This window comes from Embiotoca jacksoni, unplaced genomic scaffold (assembly GCF_022577435.1).
Source record: "Embiotoca jacksoni isolate LCO1_2020_lvr unplaced genomic scaffold, fEmbJac1.0.p SCAF_18, whole genome shotgun sequence".
Classification (NCBI taxonomy): Eukaryota; Metazoa; Chordata; class Actinopteri; family Embiotocidae; genus Embiotoca; species Embiotoca jacksoni.
In genome coordinates this window covers 2,136,744-2,155,506 of record NW_027185318.1, presented here as the reverse complement: position 1 = coordinate 2,155,506, position 18,763 = coordinate 2,136,744, and the positions used below count along the sequence as shown (strand labels likewise).

Below are 18,763 nucleotides of genomic sequence, written 5' to 3'. Positions count from 1 at the left end.
CCAAAGCAAATAAACCAGCCACATGCCAGCTAACGAGGGCATGAACGGGGTCAGGGGGGGAGCTTGCCGGGAGGTGCCAGGAGCACCAGAGGGAGGGACATGGTCACGCAAAGAAAACAAGCCCAGCAAGAGCTAGCCAGCCTTCTCACGCAGGGGCCCAAACATGTGTCTTGTCATGCAACAGCCACCCCATCAACCCAAATTAGGGCTGACGGAGGTAATAAAGCGAAGGAGCAAAGAAGGAGCAGGAGAGGAGAGATCCCCTCCTTCTCCTCAGAGAGCATAAAAGTGAGAGGGAGGATTTTATTGTTCACCTTTAAGTAACGAGTAACGAGGCCACGTTGTGAGTAGAGCAAGTCGTTGATCAGAGAACTCACTGAGAGCGAGTCGGCCCGTTGGTGACGTGTCCATCTACACCTGAACCGGAGAGACAACCAAATTTGTGAGCTTCTGTCACAAAATGCCGATGCTAAAATCATCAGACAAACTCCAGGAAGGGATTTGGTTGTTTATGATCAAATTATGGCAAACAAAACAAAAGCTATTTCTGCAGCCTCCCGCTGCCTAAATCAAGACAAAGACTTTCAGGTCAGGACACGTCGGACGTTGTCTTCTACGTGTGAGAACAACACAATGTCTGGACCAGATTCTCCACACATTGTCTTCACATAACAAAACACCATAAAAGAGACGACTTCCAACCCGGACTTCTTCTTGCCAGTCGCTCTGTGAAGTGCTTTTTGATTCTTGATATAAAAAATGTGTTGTAAGAAAGAGAGCGAGGGTTCAAACGCTGTTCGAATATCTGACAAGGAGTCCAGTTAAATTATACAGACACGTTTACACAAAAGTATGGACTCACTTTTTAAACTCACTTTCACAAAGGATAGCCTAAACAATACACACATGAAGTACAATTACTAGATACGGAGCTTTTTATGAGCGGTAATTGTTTAGTTTTGGTGAAAATATGATCCCCTCCATGTTCCCTGATTGAATCGTTGACCCTGTATGTCCTAAAAGTTAGGAAACGTATACAAACATCAGGATCAGATCATTGATGAGGCTGGCCTCCTTCCACTGAGAGGAGCTGGTCTGGCGCTCTGAGGAGGAACATGTGAGATAGGTGGTGTGTGCCAGATGTGAGGCACTCGGTGCCTCGCGGCCTCCGACAGCATGTGGAATACATTGCACATGAGGAACTCCTCCGACTCCTAGGTGGTTTGTGAGACTTTCCCCCGACAGAAACGGTGCGATCTGGAAATGCATCACGTTCATTGAAGGGTGCAACGAAAGAAGAGGAGGCAGCAGAGCGTGTTGGGTAAGAGGGTCAAACTTAAGGGTTGTTGATGACTCACATCTCAGATTACACCATTCATCAAGTTATCTGTTGGCCTACACTTTAAAAAAATGTATGTTGTATGTGTAACCTACAATTAAAAGAGCTTTACTACACAATAATAACATGACTTTGGCCTTTCTTTGGCCAAGCTGAATATTTCACAAAATACATTCAGACTTCATACGTGCTCTTCTCCATGTTCTTCCTATAATAATGTCAGTGACTTACCAAGGCACGTATCGAATGGAGAGGAAAAGGCATGAAATACGAGGTTAATATCGGTCTTCATCGCACATTTCTATGAAATTGTTTCCAAACAGTGACAGAGCTCCAGCTATGCCTGCACAACTCCTTTAAAACACCACATATACGGACTCCAGTCTTCCCAACTGACTGAACTTATTCAGAATCTGACAATCCTTTTAGAGAATAGGGACATCTTTACTCTCCTCAGTGGTAATTCACCACCACCTCCGTCCAATCTGTCCACTAGTAAGAGGTGGAACGAGTGAAATATGAGCTTCTGTCCACCTGAGAGCTCCAGAAGAGAGAATACAAAATTAGTAAAAACAAGTGATTCGTAGTGTTTCACTTCTCCTGGTATGAAATCAGCAAAATAACATCACACTAAATAATACAAAATATTTGCCTGCTTCAGTTTAGAGCGCCTCTCTTTGAACAATAGAACCGCTAAGTGTTTACATTCCCCCATACACGACTAGCAGCAGAAAGAAAACGCCTTATATAGACAAAACCCACTGAGTGTAGTGTTTGAACTTAACATGAAATTCCTGTGACTCTCGGACTGACTCGGGCTCATGAGTGACAGCTTAAAAGCATCTTTATGTCTGCTTGCGTTGTGATAACACATATACATGAGTATGCTCGTACAGCTCATTTCAGCCAAACATCTGAGCAGCTCAACGGTCCCGGGTTATTTCCACGTGGGCCGGGACGGGTGTGCTGCAGTCCGACAGAGGACGAGGAGGACTCCGAACACGGCAGAGGGAAGAAACAAAGCCTGGAAACTGAGAGGGAATTTGATGCTGTAATCACTTTCTCTGTGCTCGTGGACAAAAGCAGAAACACTTCAGCAGCATGTCTGAGATTTGGGCTTCGACTGAATGTCTGCAAGTCATATGAGAGATTCAGTCTAGCTGGGCAGCAGAAAAACTAAACCAAAACTTAACTATTGAAGTTGACCTCTGATAACTTCAGTTGCTTACTATTTAAAGATGTAATATTAAAAACCCTAAAAAAAAAATCCACCGACCAACTAATGGCAGAGCAAGATTATACAAAATTAGACCAGAGCTGGACTCAAAGCACACTGCTTCAATACTTAATGTACAAAGTGATATTACAACATGGGACTTAAATCTTATTATAACTTTCAAGTTTATGAAAAGCCAGAACTGTTTTTTTTCTAAAAAATCTATTCCAATCTGAAATTAATTGACCAGATATATTAAAATGGATCAATATAAACACGTGTTGCAGAAGGATTCCTCATATTTTAAACACAACAGGAAGATTGCCTTCACAGAAATTGGACGAAGTTGGCCAAACTGCAACTCAGTCTTCAGCAGTTGTGATTTAAAGGGAGTCAAGCGACTTTGCTGGTCTTGTTAAAAGTTTCTGCTCCATAGTAATTGCTTCGCAATTTACAATCCCTGATACATGTGCAAATGGGGCGTGTGGTACATAAAGCACATAAGCCTCATATAAGGCCACCCACTAACACTAATTTCACACTTTGCTCTCAATTCAGCCCAATAAGAAAAATCTTTAGGTTTTTGCCCTTTTCCTTTATTATGGTATTTTATAATTATATATAATGCAGATTGTATTCTTCCCCCTCTGACATAATAAGAGTATTGGTAAATTAAATTGTGAATAATTTGTATAAGTCGTACTTTATGTGCACCAGTGAGACGACAGCAGGGCTTCACAGGGTCTACAGGACAGTGGATGAACTTTTCCCTCGGAGGACTGTGTGTCGCCGCTGTGGCGATGCCATCAGCTCATCTGCAGAACTGGAGCAGTGAAGGGGGGTAACCCGACCGCTCGCTGACCCGGCTTCGTTTTCAGGATACTAAAATGCACCGAGCTGCTCAAGCGGAACATATGGAGGTGCAAAAGAGAGGGAATCACGGAACATTATCCGCCCAATTACACAATGAGAAGAGCAACCCGCTGGTCGTATCCATACTGCACGTAATGTTGAATGTGCCTGTGGCTGAGCCACCGGCCTCCTCAGCCCCGATCAGACCCGCTCAGCCTCCCCACCTGCAGGGATCGCAGCCTGTGACAGTCTGTCTCAAAAACAGACAGAGACAACACAGTTCATAAATATGTGAGTCAGTAAAAGTGAAGAGAAGAAACAGGAACATCCTGTTCCATATCCGAAGATGAAAAACCTACACTTCATGTCCTATCACAGCAAACTGAGCAAATTCTCTTTATACATTTTTTTTGCTATCAAGAGACAAAATGTTGTCATGGTTAACTTTTCTGAGTTTAATGTCGAAGGAAAAGCACATTCAAAGTTCAAGTAAACATACTGTATCAACAGTTTTAATGACAACCGCTCATATTCAGCTGTCATAAGAATACCAGCTAACGTGGTCGTTCTCTCAACGGGGCTTCGGTGTGCAGCGATATGACCAACTGTAACCTAAATAACCTGAACAGTGTGTTGAGAAGGGTAAATTGGAATAACTCTTCTTTTTATGTGTTTCTTGACAGATTCTTATTGAGGTGAATTATACTGAAGATTGTTCTGTGTCTATTTTGAAATTTTAAATTACCTTCGGATAATGACAGAATAAATTACATTTAAAAAACCTCTGCCTGAGATTTGGGTGCTTTCTCATGAGGTTTGGCAATAATTTTTCTGTCAAATCAAATCAATGCGGTTTACCTGAAAACAAACTTAGTCTGACAGCATGTCCGACTTTTTCTTAACAATAATTTGTAAGATACTAGTGGAAGCACAAGTCTATCACTTTTTTTGCTATCAATAGTCCATTCAGAGGGGCAGTGCACGATATCCAATAACAAAATACTTAGAAATACAATTGATATTAGTGAAGTCACATAATACAAAGTTCTTGTTCAAACAAATTTGGATGATAACTGATGTCACCTGTTTAAAAAGGATGTAAAGCAGAGTATTCAGGTAGCCATGCCTCTGGAAAACCACTTTGAGCGCTTTGGTCCTGGCAAAGACTGTAAAGCTCTGGAACAATAAACTCAATAGCTTCCAAATATGTAAGCTTGGCAGCCTGGAAAAAAAAACATGACTACACTGCACACAAGCTGACGTTTGAGGTCTCAATCTTAAGCACTTAAACATGCCTGAATTTTTAACCTAATTTCATCTCGTCTCTTTTAAAATGCTGACTCCGAACGAGCGTCAGAAAACAATCAGATTGTGTCGTCTTTAGTTTTTAGCTGTATATAGAATTTGTGCAATTTGTTTTTCAAGCTGGATTTCCATGTCAAGTTTCTCTGAAGTGACCAAGAAGATGATGTTTATTAATTCTAACACTTAAAAAAACATAACGGTCTCCATATAGCTTACACATTTTGCGCACCTTGAAAACACTGTAATAATTTTGGAGTCACCAACATCAATGCTGCCACATTTCCAAAGACAAAGTTCTGTTGAACCAAATAGTTTTTTCCCCAAAACCAAAACAGAAGGAATTTGGTGGATAAAAACAACCTAAAGTAGCTACAAAATGTCATGATTCACAGCCCACATCAAGTTATGACTGGGCGGAAAGGCAGCAACGAATAAAAGTTCAAAGTAAAAATTTGAAAATGGGTGTGTGAAGAAAATTTCAGAACAAAATTCAGATTTAGCTTCACTCAGAAGTCGGTGTAACACGGCCTCCAACCAGGTTACTGCAGTTATTTCATACCTTTTGGGATTGTAATTTGACAACATTTATCATCATTAAATTCCCTCTTTTTTTTTTTCTTTCCGGTCAACACTTAGCCTGAGATTAACTAATAATATTGCAGCAGCAGTAGGCCAACACACTTTTCTATGCTGATGTCCTTCCTATATCAAACAGGAGGTGTAAGCGCGTAACGCACCGTATCTCCGATGAACTCACGGAGTCGGGGTCATCTGGAAGCCATTTCTACTTGTGCTTTCTCCCTCGTCTCATTTTAATCACTCAGTACAGTCCCACACCTCCCCTCCCGTCCTCCCCTCCCCTCCTCCCTTCCCCTCCCCTGTCCTCCCCCGCTCCCCGGGGAAGCCGGAGTTCAGTGACCGAGCTCCGCGCACGCCAGGCCGGCATGGCACGCAAGCTCATCCCCGCTCCGTTCCCCCTAGCACGCGAAAACTCTACGGGATTAGAAAGAAAAATCCATATACTGTACATAATACATGGCTCCTGTCCTGGGTGCCACCTTAAGTGAAGATCTATCACGCAGCCTGCACACAGTGAGGAGGGAAACTATCCAATCTGAGAGGAGGAAAAAAAAAAAATAGGCCATATATTATTCTAATAATAATAAAGTTACTTTATTAATAATAAAGGCACCGGCTTGAATTAAGGTGTGACCTCAACTTTCTTATGACATACCAGCATTTGTTTTCAAACTTTTTTTTTCCCTGGTAGGCTCTTTGTGTTCAAGCAGAAATTTAAACAAACATTTAAAATGTTAAATAACTTTTATTGTTACATTTCTGTTTGTTTTGACCATTTAATCCCGCCGTGGCTGCATGTGCAGAAAATCTGTTCCTTAAGTTCTCGAATCAAATTGCGGTGCGAAGAACTTTTCATACTGTTTAGAAGACTCTGATTAATTCTTAAGTACCCTACCATATTACAAGTGTGAGAAATGTGCAGTGTGGGTGGTCACTAGGCTGAATTAAAGGCCTAACCTTCACTATGATGCTGTGAGGACCACATGAAAGGGCAGTATGTGGATGAAAATGTTGTGCTAAGGTTAAAAATCAAACTTCTGGAAAGAGTCTCAAACCACGTTTTCATGGTTTAACCAAAGACCTTAAATCATTCCAGGAAAGTATTCTCCAAAAAACATCTCAGCAGTGACATGTTTTACAGAGGGTCAACACGATGGACAGAACTCTTTGGGATTTTCTAACTTTTATTACACAGAAAAAGTATAAAGGACATTGGAGCCACTGTCAAGCCAAGCAGAAACCTGTGTTCAGAAGTATAAACAAATAATTCAATTCTTGATATTTGAATTTCTTTGTGTGCCTGAGTTCAGTGTTGCTGTATGTGGACGAATGTATTTAACACACTAATGTCTAAGCATGTATTTACAGTTTTCTAACATATATTTGTTCTTATACATAAAAATGATTATTTTAAACATTTCAATGGTGGATAAAATCATCTGTTCTACTGTTGAAGTATCATTATAGCCGGACATTTTTAATACAGCTTGTGCCACTCTACTGGTATTTAATTTAAAAAGAGGTCAAATTGCACTTTACAGCAGCTCCACACGTTTTAAATTACACATCACTGACAATATGGACATGGAAACATTATAATCTTCCTTTTGGAGTCCTATTTCTTCCCGCCTAAATCTACAGTAAGCTCAGCATTCTCATCGCTCTGCTTTGGACTCCATTAAACCCTGAAGGAAATATCTGGAGCTTTAACTGCTCAACAAGCCCTGCAACCCAAAACGACCAAATGGATCATTTGTTCCGACTAAATACAACCCGCTGGAGTGTTTCTTAAATTGGTTAGGTTCAGGCACAAACATCACTTGGTCAGGTTTATGGGGAAAGATAACGGTTTAGGTTAAAATGATAACTTACTGTGTATTAAAGTTACTACTTCCTTAAAGTTATACAACTTTGGTCATAATTGCAACAGTAAACACAGTTTAAAAAAATAACCGTCCCGACTTGTTGTGGGTAACGAGAAGCGAACAGTCGTCTCCTGCACACAAGTCCACGAAAAAAAAAAGCATTATAAAGTCGGCATCTGAAGTGCATCTACACCAGATAGTTGTTATTTATACAACTGTCTGAGATCGTTTAATTCTAGAGGTGTGAATTGTAATAAGCTAGTTGCACAAAAACTTACAGGGCTGTGGTTTTTTTTTTTGGTTTTTTTTTTTTGGGGAGAAAGACAGTCTCTAAATGCTCCACTGTGTTTACCGGCTACTTATCTTGTTCTGGCTGTTGTTCAGTGCTGAATCATCAGCATACACTGAGTCTGTCTCTGAAAACAGCTGCCTGCAGCAGCCAGAAGGGTAATGAGAGCACTGAAACTGAAACAACACAGTAAAGGGGACGAACCAAAACAATGAGCTGAAAGATGCTAAAATACTCTGAATAAACTGTAGGGAAGGTTAAGTGATAAGAAGATCAAATCTGGGTTTGTAAATACACATAATCTTTCACAATAAACACAGTCATCTGATCTGTTGTAAAGAATATGATTCATTAATGCAGCAAATAACATCTGGATATTGTTATAATTTCAAACTGGGATGATCCTTTTTGTAAACAGTCGTCTGTAACCTCAACATATGATGGATACAGGATGGAAATATCCTTTTTTTTTTTTTTTTGAGGTATGCAAGATAATGCTCCCAATACCACTTCAACCACCGGTCTGTTTGGTTTCACCCTGCGGAAGTGAATTGTGTCTTTGCTGGACTTTTCTGAGGCTTCACACACAAACAACAATCAGCGACAGCTTTTCCAACTATATCTCTTCTTCCCCATGTTGCGGTCTGGCAGGAGAGAGCGCTCTCATTTCAAACATCACCATCTCTAACTGGCGATGTCCGGTGGTTACCTCCCGGCTGCCTGAGATGGCGTCGGCCCAGAGGATGTTTGTGTTGGTCTGTTTGCTGGTTTGTCTCGGTTGTTTTTGGCCGCAGCTTTTTCGGTCTCTGGCTCACCTTCGTTCTCTCGTGTCTCTAAATCTTCACTCAAATTCCTGCATCCACTCTGCTCTTCCTTATTTCCTAAGAACCACCAGCTCCCCAACTGCCTGTTGGACCCCTGGCTTTCCTCTCCCCGCTGCCTCACCACCTCCCCGAACCCCTGCCCAACCCCCCCCCCCCCCCCCCCCCCCCCCACACACACACCTCCCACCCCCTCTTCCTTCCTCCCTGTGCGTGACAGTAGCTCACTGAGAAGTGGAAATGAGACTAGTAAACAATGATTAGCTCCAGAGACGGGGCAGCCTGGTCTACCATTGGTCCTGTCTCCACACAGTGAGCGCCCACCCGCCAGCACATGACATGCAGCAGCCTACAGACCCCACCCCACCCACCCCACCCCACTCCCCCTTCAGCAAGAGTCACCGCAGGGTCAGGGCCAACCTCTCACAGCCAGGTTACAATCACAGGCAAACACGGCAGACACACGCAAAACGCACACATGATACCCCCCCTTCCTTCTAACCCAGTCGTCTACCCCTCCCATACACATACACACAAACTACAGCCCCCCCACCACCACCACCACCACTACCACCACCCCTCAGCCACAAACCTGGCTCTAATTAGCGTGATGGGGATGCGAGTGGCCACATGTGTATGAGGAGCAGGCTCGAGCGAGGAGAAGGAGGTGGAGGTGGTGGTGGTGGTGGTGGAGGGAGAGGGAGGGAGGGAGGGGGGGATTCCCCCTATAGGAACAGAGAAGAAACAGTCATCCCCAGTGTGGGCAGCGTATCCGAAGACATTGCTATGTCTCTGGTTAACCGAGGAATCATTCTGGAGGCTTTGGTGCTCGGCCACACCGCATTTCTCAAGACAAACAGCTCTCAGGCAGATTTCTGAAAACTCAACATCTGTACAACGCTCTGCACCATTATTGTGAAAGAGTGACACATTACACAGTGCCTGTTAGATTAGTTTTATTGGTACGGCTGGAAAGTGACTGTGTATCAATAAAGAAACATTCAGTATATATCAAAGCTGTGAATTATTTGTTTAGATTCAGTCACATAATCTGTGACACAAACTTTATGGTGAAATAAATAGTGCATTGTTTGTGATAATTCGACTGATGGGAGTAATGTGTGCTTAGTGACTTCAACTGTGTAAGAATAAATTATCGTCCCACTTTATTGTAGTCATTTTTATACTTGGTCCAAAAAATAATGTGCATATCTGAGGATTCTTGTGAAACACATTTTTATATCGTTTTCAGCATCACGCCATTCACACCCCCCCCCCCCCCCCCAACCCCACCTCCTTCCTCTCCTGCTGATAATGACCAACTGTGCCCGTGTGGCAGCGAAGTTTCTGTCCCTCTAACTTAGTACCTTACTTCGGAAATGGCTTAGTACCTTCAATTAGGGTCATTACCGCCCTGCAAAAATAAACTTCACGGCTGGTGGGAAAGCAAGAAACTAATTCTGTGTTCCTCACAAAAAAAAAAAAAGAGGAAAACATTTTGCTTTGGGAAATAACATCACTTTGATGAAAGTTTAATAGAATCAACAGGATTTTACAAATTTATCTAGCAATCAATATTCAAGAAATTTTGTGGACTTATTAAAACAACAACAACAACAACAACAACTAAATAAAGTGAAATATAACTGTGATCTAACCTCATATTTTGCTGCAGCAATCACTGCTCAGGAGGGAACCTGAAGTTTGTTGAACTGTGATGTAATCTGAACTCTCAGAGCAGAAGTTTATGTGATGAAGAAAACAAGATGTTGTAGAAAATGTAAGTATTAATATTTCATCACTCGTCCACATTGAGTTATAGCTTGTTGTGTAATCTTTCAGTCAACTTATTTTTCCTTCCTGAGGCTTGGGCGAATAGCACGTCTAATTTTATGTATATGACTGTAATATTGTAGGTAATTTATGTGATGTTTTTTCATCTGTTTGAGTAGTATTTTTTTCTTTTTAAATTTATCTGCTTTCATCTATTTTACAGTGGGCAGTTTTTTTTTTTTTTTAAACTGTTTACTATCTTCTGTGTAAATACTAGAAATCTGAAACTCATTTTCAGGACACGCAGTTCAGTATAAAATGTGTTTGGATGAGTTTTTAGAGTGATGTGCAACTTTTTCATATCATGACAAACTGACAGATTCATGCTTTTCACTGAATTTGACAGAGAATCAAAAGAAAAAGACTGCGTGTTAAAGACGAAGTATACATTTAAGAGCTTAATTAAAGACGCACAGATTACAAGGATTAACTAGTAAACTACTGACGCATGCAAACTAAGTTATAATAAAAGGCTAATTAACCGGAAAAATAAAATCTCGTTCACGTGAATTAATTTTTTTTTTAGCCTGAATACATTTTGTACAATTTTAACAAACTGAGTCTAAAGTTGGACAAACCGTACGCGCGCACTTTTTCTTGGCCAGAGTGCGCCCGCTGAGTCTTCTGCAGTCAGAAAATAAATCATATTAGAAAGACACAGTTTGAAATGTGCAAACTCTGCCTGTCCTCCAATTAGTAAATCAAATTGGCTCGACGCGGCTCCTTCTCAATCGGTCACCAGTTGCTGAGTCTCTTTTTGTCTCTCTGTGGAGTGGACGGAGTGCAGCGGTCGTTCACGCTGCTCGCTCACGGTGTCCCTCGACGCTCTCAAGCGCGCGCCTCCGCAGAGCGACCGACAGCACAGAGATAATATCGTGGGGTCTGCAGGGCTACCACAATGGGAGGAGTATGAAAGTTATCCTGAGCCCTGCCCACCAACTGCAAAACATATAAGAAGCAGGAGTGTAGCTAAAAGCAGGCACTTATAAGCCTAAAATATTGGTGAAAAGACTAATGACAAAACAACTTCATAATGACCTCACTGGCATCTGATCATCATATCTGAAATATTTGTCTCATCTGATATGGATGTACGAGAGATTCATTAATTTTTTCTTCCCCAAATATCAAACCACTGAACTGAAAAGTTAAGATTTTTTTCCCCCCAGTTTTGAAACAAGTGTGCTGACAGCTGGTCACGATGGCACTGGACGCAGAGTTTGGTGTGAAGAGCAGCAGCATCATCAGAGAATGGAGCGGACAAGTCCATCCTGCTCTGGTCGCCTCCTTTGTTTTCCTCTTCTGCCTGGAAGCCTGTCTGTGGGTCAGGAACCTCCGGCTCAAGAGAAGGCTGCCGGGACCCTTCGCCTGGCCCGTGGTGGGCAACGCCATGCAGCTGGGCCAGATGCCTCACATCACCTTCACCAAGCTCGCCAAAAAGTATGGAAATGTGTACCAGATACGACTTGGCTGCAGTGACATCGTGGTTCTGAATGGAGACAGGGCGATACGTGAGGCTCTGATACAGCACAGCACAGAGTTTGCAGGCAGACCAAACTTCGTCTCTTTCCAGATGATCTCTGGAGGCAGGAGTATGACATTTACTAATTACAGCAAACAGTGGAAAGCACACAGGAAAATTGCCCAGTCGAGCCTGAGAGCCTTTTCTTCCGCAAACAGTCAGACCAAGAAAGCCTTCGAGCAGCACGTGACGGCCGAGGCCATGGAACTCGTGCAGACGATTTTACGTCAGAGCACCGATGGACGATATTCTGACCCGACTCATGAATTTACAGTAGCTGCTGCTAACATCATGTGTGCTCTCTGCTTCGGGAGAAGATATGGACACGATGACCTCGAGTTCAGGACCTTGTTAAAGAGGGTGAACAAGTTTGGAGAGACAGTAGGCGCAGGGAGCTTGGTCGATGTCATGCCCTGGCTTCAGTCCTTCCCCAACCCAGTCCGCACCATCTACGAGGACTTCAAGAACCTCAACGAGGAGTTTTTCTCCTTTGTGAAAGATAAAGTGGTGCAGCACAGAGAGTCCTTCAACCCCGAGGTGACCCGGGACATGAGCGACGCCATCATCAGTGTGATCGAGCACGGAGAAGACAGCGGACTGACCAAAGAGTTCGTCGAAGCAACCGTCACAGATCTGATCGGAGCGGGTCAAGAAACAATGTCAACCGTCATGCAGTGGATTGTCCTACTTCTGGTCAAATACCCAGACATGCAAACCAAGCTGCAGGAGCTCATTGACAAAGTGGTGGGTCAAGACAGACTGCCATCCATTGAGGACAGAAGCAGCCTCGCATACCTGGACGCCTTCATCTACGAGACCATGCGCTTCACCAGCTTCGTCCCCGTCACCATCCCCCACTCCACGACCGCCGACGTCACCATCGAAGGTCTCCACATCCCCAAAGACACCGTGGTCTTCATCAATCAGTGGTCCGTCAACCACGACCCTCTGAAGTGGAAGGACCCGCACGTGTTTGACCCAACGCGCTTCCTCGATGAAAACGGGGCACTCGACAAAGACAGAACCAACGGCGTGATGATTTTCTCGACGGGTAAAAGACGCTGCATCGGTGCCCAGATCGCCAAGGTTCAGGTATTTTTATTCACAGCGATCCTGCTGCACCAGTGCAGCTTTGAGAGCAACCCCTCCGAGCCCCCCACTCTGGACTGCTCCTACGGGCTCGTGCTGAAGCCCCTCCGATTCTCCGTCAGCACCAAGCTCAGGGGAAAGCTGCTTGGCTTAGTTTCCCCAGCATGAAGAACATGTGCCCCCGATACTGTGACTCCAGCAAACACTTTTTCGCCAGTGACATTAAGCAGTGAGTATCCATGTACCTGCACTAAATAGAATTGTTGTAAGATTATCATATTTAACAAGGATATTTAATTGATATCTTATCATGGTGTGTATTTGAACTGTTGTTGTTGCAGGGCTGAGAATATCATTTCAAAGGTCTAATGTCTGGCTGCAAATAAAATGCCAGCTTGTGGACTGTTGGGATCAGTGGAAAGATAAAAAAAAAAGTTATGCTTCACAAAATACTCGATACTTGATAATATTTTGTACATAATTCAGAGTTGTGTGCTTCTTTTACATCCACTTTTGAGCATCTACATGTACAGTGTGCAAAGAAATTAGCTGCATTCTGTAAAAGTCAATGTAAACTATTATAAGTGTATATGAAATGCTTGTGAATGTTATCGAGTCACGTGATGACTTATTGCTCATTTGTAATATGTAAAAATAGATTTAACCTTTGCCATATAAGGCAGTTGCAAAATGTTTTTATTTATAATTTCATATTTCAGGTATGACAATGAAGTTATTTAAATCTATTCTGTTTCACTATCTACTGTACTCAATGAACACAATAATCAAAGGAAGCTGATCAAAGGGAGAAAAAAGTGGCATGTTTATAAAAACTGGGACGCGAGAAAGAAGTCTTTCATCAAGGAGCGTCCATCGCTTGTCAAAGGATGAAGAGGAGACGTCACTGTGGACCGTGAACACTTCACAAACTTCATGCCTCCGCGGTTCACCGTTACTGTACGAGCACGGCAGCTCCGCGTGCCAAACACACGTCTCACCACTACAGCAAAACACATGCAGCAAATTTCTTTCACTCATGAGGCATACTCAAAAACATGTTTCAAACTTTTTTCAAAGCTACATGGATGTCACTGCACTCTCTTTTAAGCCTCTGTATTCAGGAATTGATGTTATAATGCCCGGGAGGGGGCGGGGGGGGGGGGTGTTCTCTGTCTGTCAGGGCAAAAACAAAAATAAACTCAGCAGGACTTGAATATTAAAGCATTTATTCTGTGATGGCTACTTTAGCATTCAGGGCCTGCAGGGGCTTTATATAATGGAAAAATAAGCTGTATCTGAAATGAATAAAGTGAATTGTCAAAGGTCAGTGTGTATCATTTAATTGTCAATTAAGCCTCAATAGTTTGACTGAACTAAACTCCTCAAAATACCCCTTTAAACCTGCTAAACCGTGTACTTCCCCAAACATATAAACTACTTCCTCAGTCCCAAAGCATTTTCCTCCACTTATTGGGCTGTCAGATATGTGGCAGCAGTGTGACATTATAGGCACAGACACCATTGTTTAGATGTCTGTCATTACTCATTGTTCCATAAATAGAAACCTCTGGCTTTTGGCTGAACATCACTAAAACCAAAGCTGATGCTTGTTTTAAAGTTCTTTTTGTTGCAAAAGCACACACATAAACAGATTTCTGCTCTTAATTCCACTTTAAAACTATTTTGATGCAGCCACAACATTAACAGCTATACCATCTTTATTTAAAGGTCTATTATGCCAATGATAATGTTGTATATATATTTTATGGAGCATAATAAATTGTGCTTTTTTTTTTTTTTTTTAATCTGTTGAGTATTTGGATCTTGAAACCCACAGCCCTCATGGTGATATCCTCCAGCCTTTTTCCCTGTATGGTTATAATTAACAGCTTGGTTGTAAATAATACAAACTAAATCATGTTTAAGATGGCGGTGGAAAATCCATAGGAAAGTGCAAACGGCAAAGTCACCTATCCCCAGAGGAAAACAAATCTGATCATTACTTACCCTTTATGGTAACACTTTAAAGTTCCATCACACTCCTATACAAAATTCAATAATTAATATGAAATCATTTATGACAAATATCTTTTAGGCCACATTCAGTATGTGGAGTTGTTTATTTTATTTTTTTTAATTGTGTCGTGCTAATACGTGTTACATTCCTTGGCAGCAAAACTGTGAATCTATATTTTTGGGCAACATGGCAGATGAAGTAGCTGCTCTGCTTTTCCGTCATCATCCTACAAGGGACGCTGCTGGAAGGAGGCCTGAGTGGTCATAATGGGAGGGGAGAGATAATAAAAAACCTGAGTCGATGAACCCTCCCACCATAGAGATACATATAAGCGAAGTGTTAAGGCTTGAATCCGCATTCCTCTAAAGTGGTCATCTGAAGACGTGCTGCACCGCCGCTAACCGCTCAACCTGATTGAGCACTTCTCACCAGCTGCCGAAGAGGGAGGGTGACACTGCTCACAGACCTGATTCTTCTCGATATTTTGTCATTTTGATTTTAATATGGGACCAGAAAACGTCCTTTATATTTTGATCTAGGACTCCAATAAGAGGAAGCATTTTAAATGTTTTCCCACGTGAAGTGAAACCTGCACTAGTGGATGATAAGACAACCTGCCGGATAACATAATGGCTCAAATGGACGCAGAGTTTGGTGTGAAGAGCAGCAGCATCATCAGAGAATGGAGCGGACAAGTCCATCCTGCTCTGGTCGCCTCCTTTGTTTTCCTCTTCTGCCTGGAAGCCTGTCTGTGGGTCAGGAACCTCCGGCTCAAGAGAAGGCTGCCGGGACCCTTCGCCTGGCCCGTGGTGGGCAACGCCATGCAGCTGGGCCAGATGCCTCACATCACCTTCACCAAGCTCGCCAAAAAGTATGGAAATGTGTACCAGATACGACTTGGCTGCAGTGACATCGTGGTTCTGAATGGAGACAGGGCGATACGTGAGGCTCTGATTCAGCACAGCACAGAGTTTGCAGGCAGACCAAACTTCGTCTCTTTTCAGTTTATTGCAGACGGGAAAAGTATGACTTTCACAAATTACAGTAAACAGTGGAAGATGCACAGGAAAATTGCTCAAACAACAATCAGAGCATTCTCATCTGCCAACAGCCACACCAAAAAAGCTTTTGAGCAGCAAATTGTGGCTGAAGCGACAGAACTAGTTGAGATTGTCCTAAAACTCAGCACTCAGGGTCAGTATTTCAACCCTGCTCACGAGCTGACAGTAGCTGCCGCCAATGTGATTTGTGCCTTGTGCTTTGGAAAACGTTACGGACACGACGACGTTGAGTTCAGAACCTTGTTGCACAGGGTATATCAGTTTGGACAGACAGTGGGAGCTGGCAGCTTGGTGGATGTGATGCCATGGCTTCAGTCTTTCCCCAATCCGGTCCGCAGTATCTTCAGAAACTTTAAACACTTGAATCAGGAGTTCTTTTTGTTTGTCAAGAGCAAAGTGGAGGATCATAGAGAGACCTTTGACCCAGAGGTAACGAGGGACATGAGCGATGCCTTTATCGGCGTCATCAACAAGGCTGAAGGCGACAACGAGCTCAGCAAAGGTCACACGGAGGCCACGGTGGCCGATTTGATCGGCGCGGGTCTGGATACCATCTCCACGGCTCTTCACTGGATCGTCCTTCTGCTGGCCAAACACCCCGAAATACAAAACAAACTCCACGAGCTCGTCGACAAGGTGGTGGGGCGAGACAGGCTGCCGTCCATCGAGGACAGGAGACATATGGCATACCTGGACGCCTTCATCTACGAGACCATGCGCTTCACCAGCTTCGTCCCCGTCACCATCCCCCACTCCACGACCTCGGACGTTACCGTCAGCGGTGTCCACATTCCCAAAGACACGGTGGTCTTCATCAATCAGTGGTCCGTCAACCACGACCCCCTCATGTGGAGAGACCCGCACATCTTTGACCCTTCACGCTTCATGGATGAAAACGGCTCCCTCGACAAGGACCTCACCAACAACGTTATGATCTTCTCAGCGGGGAAGAGAAGATGCATCGGGGACCAGATTGCCAAAGTTGAGATATTTTTGTTCTTTGCAATTCTACTCCACCAATGTAGCTTTGAAAAATGCCCAGATGAGGACTTCCCGTTAAACTATTCTTACGGTTTGACACTAAAGCCTTTAGCTCATAAGATCACTGCCAAACTCAGAGGAGAATTACTTAAAAGTCAGTAAAAAGCCTCTTTGATTCTGCAATTACAGAACAGCAATGCAATATAAGGTATGTGTTCAAAGAAAAGCATTTATAGTTTAATTTCTTTATGTAATAAGCTTTAATTATGGACAATGATCAATTCAATTCTGATTTTTAACTTTGACACAAAATATTTAATCAGTTTACGTGTTAAAAAAGAATCACCTCGTAAATGTCATTAGGCGCGTGAGTCATTTTACCCCTTAACTCTAAAATGCTGTGATTTAGTGAAAAAAAAAATGTATATAAATAGAATATAAAAAAAGACGTCAAGACAACTTTGATGTGGTCGTTCCAAAAAACACAATTCATCATAAACCTTGAGTATGTGTTGTTATTTATACAGGGGTGTTTAGTGGCAGTCACGCTAAATTGCAATATAAACTGGTGGTGATAAATACATCTCTGTCAAAGTCTTTTGTTTTTTTCGCTGATGCGGAGGAATTGTGTGCCAGCTGTGTGGTTTCAACTGAACAATTATTCATCCAGAAACTCATTTATCTTTGTATGTCCTGAACTTTTTCTTGCAAGAGCTTCATCTAAATACAGCGTGCAAGTCATGTGCAATTCATGTACTCGTAGATCACTCATAACCCTGATGTATCCTGATCATGTGCAAGCCACTAATTAAATTATACTGTCGTCATCCTTAAGTACACAAAATACATTACTGTGCAAGATAATTTAGCCATTCCACATTTTTGTCTGAATCATAAGCTATAGCCTATGCAATTGCTAAATAATGTTTTTATAATACATAATTCAGTGTAAAACAGTCTGTGCTCTACAATGTGACTGAAGCCTTCAATGTACAATAAACATTTTGCACTGTCTCATAACTGATTCGGTGGGGTGTATCAGCAGCAGTCAAAGTGTTGGGACTCTTAGGGGCTGGAGAGGTCAAACAGATAATAATAGATCCTGATGTCTGGTCTCTGTGTTGTTGTGAAAGATTAATGTGGATTACAGGCCCCCCCATGCTTGTGTTCTATAAACCCAACAAACTTGGTAAATCAGTACAGGCAACAGTAAGCAGCCACAAGCTGCACTCGTCAATATTTAACATGGACCACGGTGTGCTTTTGACTGGTGTGCCTTTTTTTGTTTTGTTCCCTGAACAAACACATTGAAATTCAAGTCAACGTTAGCTCCCATTACGTCGTAGGAAAACAATGCAAGTTTGGCTTTAGAGAGAAAAACTTCTGTCTGTCTTTTAATTACATGTTTATTTGTCTAAAGTAGTTTAATTATCCAATATTTAACCAAAAAACTGTCATTATTAGAGGAAAGTCACAAAATTGGAAACAAATTCGTGCAGCAGATCCTCACACACACACACACACACACACACACACACACACACACACACACACACACACACACACACACACACACACACACACACACACACTTTGCACGACCCTTAGCATGAGAACCTTTGTACTAAACTACCTTTCCAGCTAAATGTTCAGCCAGTTGCAACAGTAAAATGCTGCTTTAATGTTGATGCAGCAATATTAACAATCTAATCATGTCATAAGTAATCAGTCATGAGGGGCATATTTCTGCAGAACAAGTACTTTTATTATATTTCGCTGATTTCACATTTGAACTGTTTTAACTTCTGTCGGCTGGCTGCCAAATGGTTATAAAAACGCATACCTAAGCAATGATCAGCGCTCTTCTGTCACGACCATTAAAGCTGTGTTTGCAATAGTGACTGACATGTTAGTTAAGCTTTCCATTATTCTCTCCCACCTGGATATCAATGTGTGGATCACCTTTGGTGACATAAGATTTAAAGTGACAATCA

The 18,763-nt window shown here is 42.5% G+C and overlaps 2 pseudogenes; both read left to right on the top strand.

Moving 5' to 3' along the window:
- The first annotated feature begins 11,032 nt into the window (after positions 1-11,032).
- On the top strand, positions 11,033-14,037 carry LOC138199806 (cytochrome P450 1B1 pseudogene; annotated as a pseudogene).
- A 1,064-nt stretch (positions 14,038-15,101) lies between these two features.
- On the top strand, positions 15,102-17,821 carry LOC138199805 (cytochrome P450 1B1 pseudogene; annotated as a pseudogene).
- Positions 17,822-18,763: the final 942 nt, after the last annotated feature.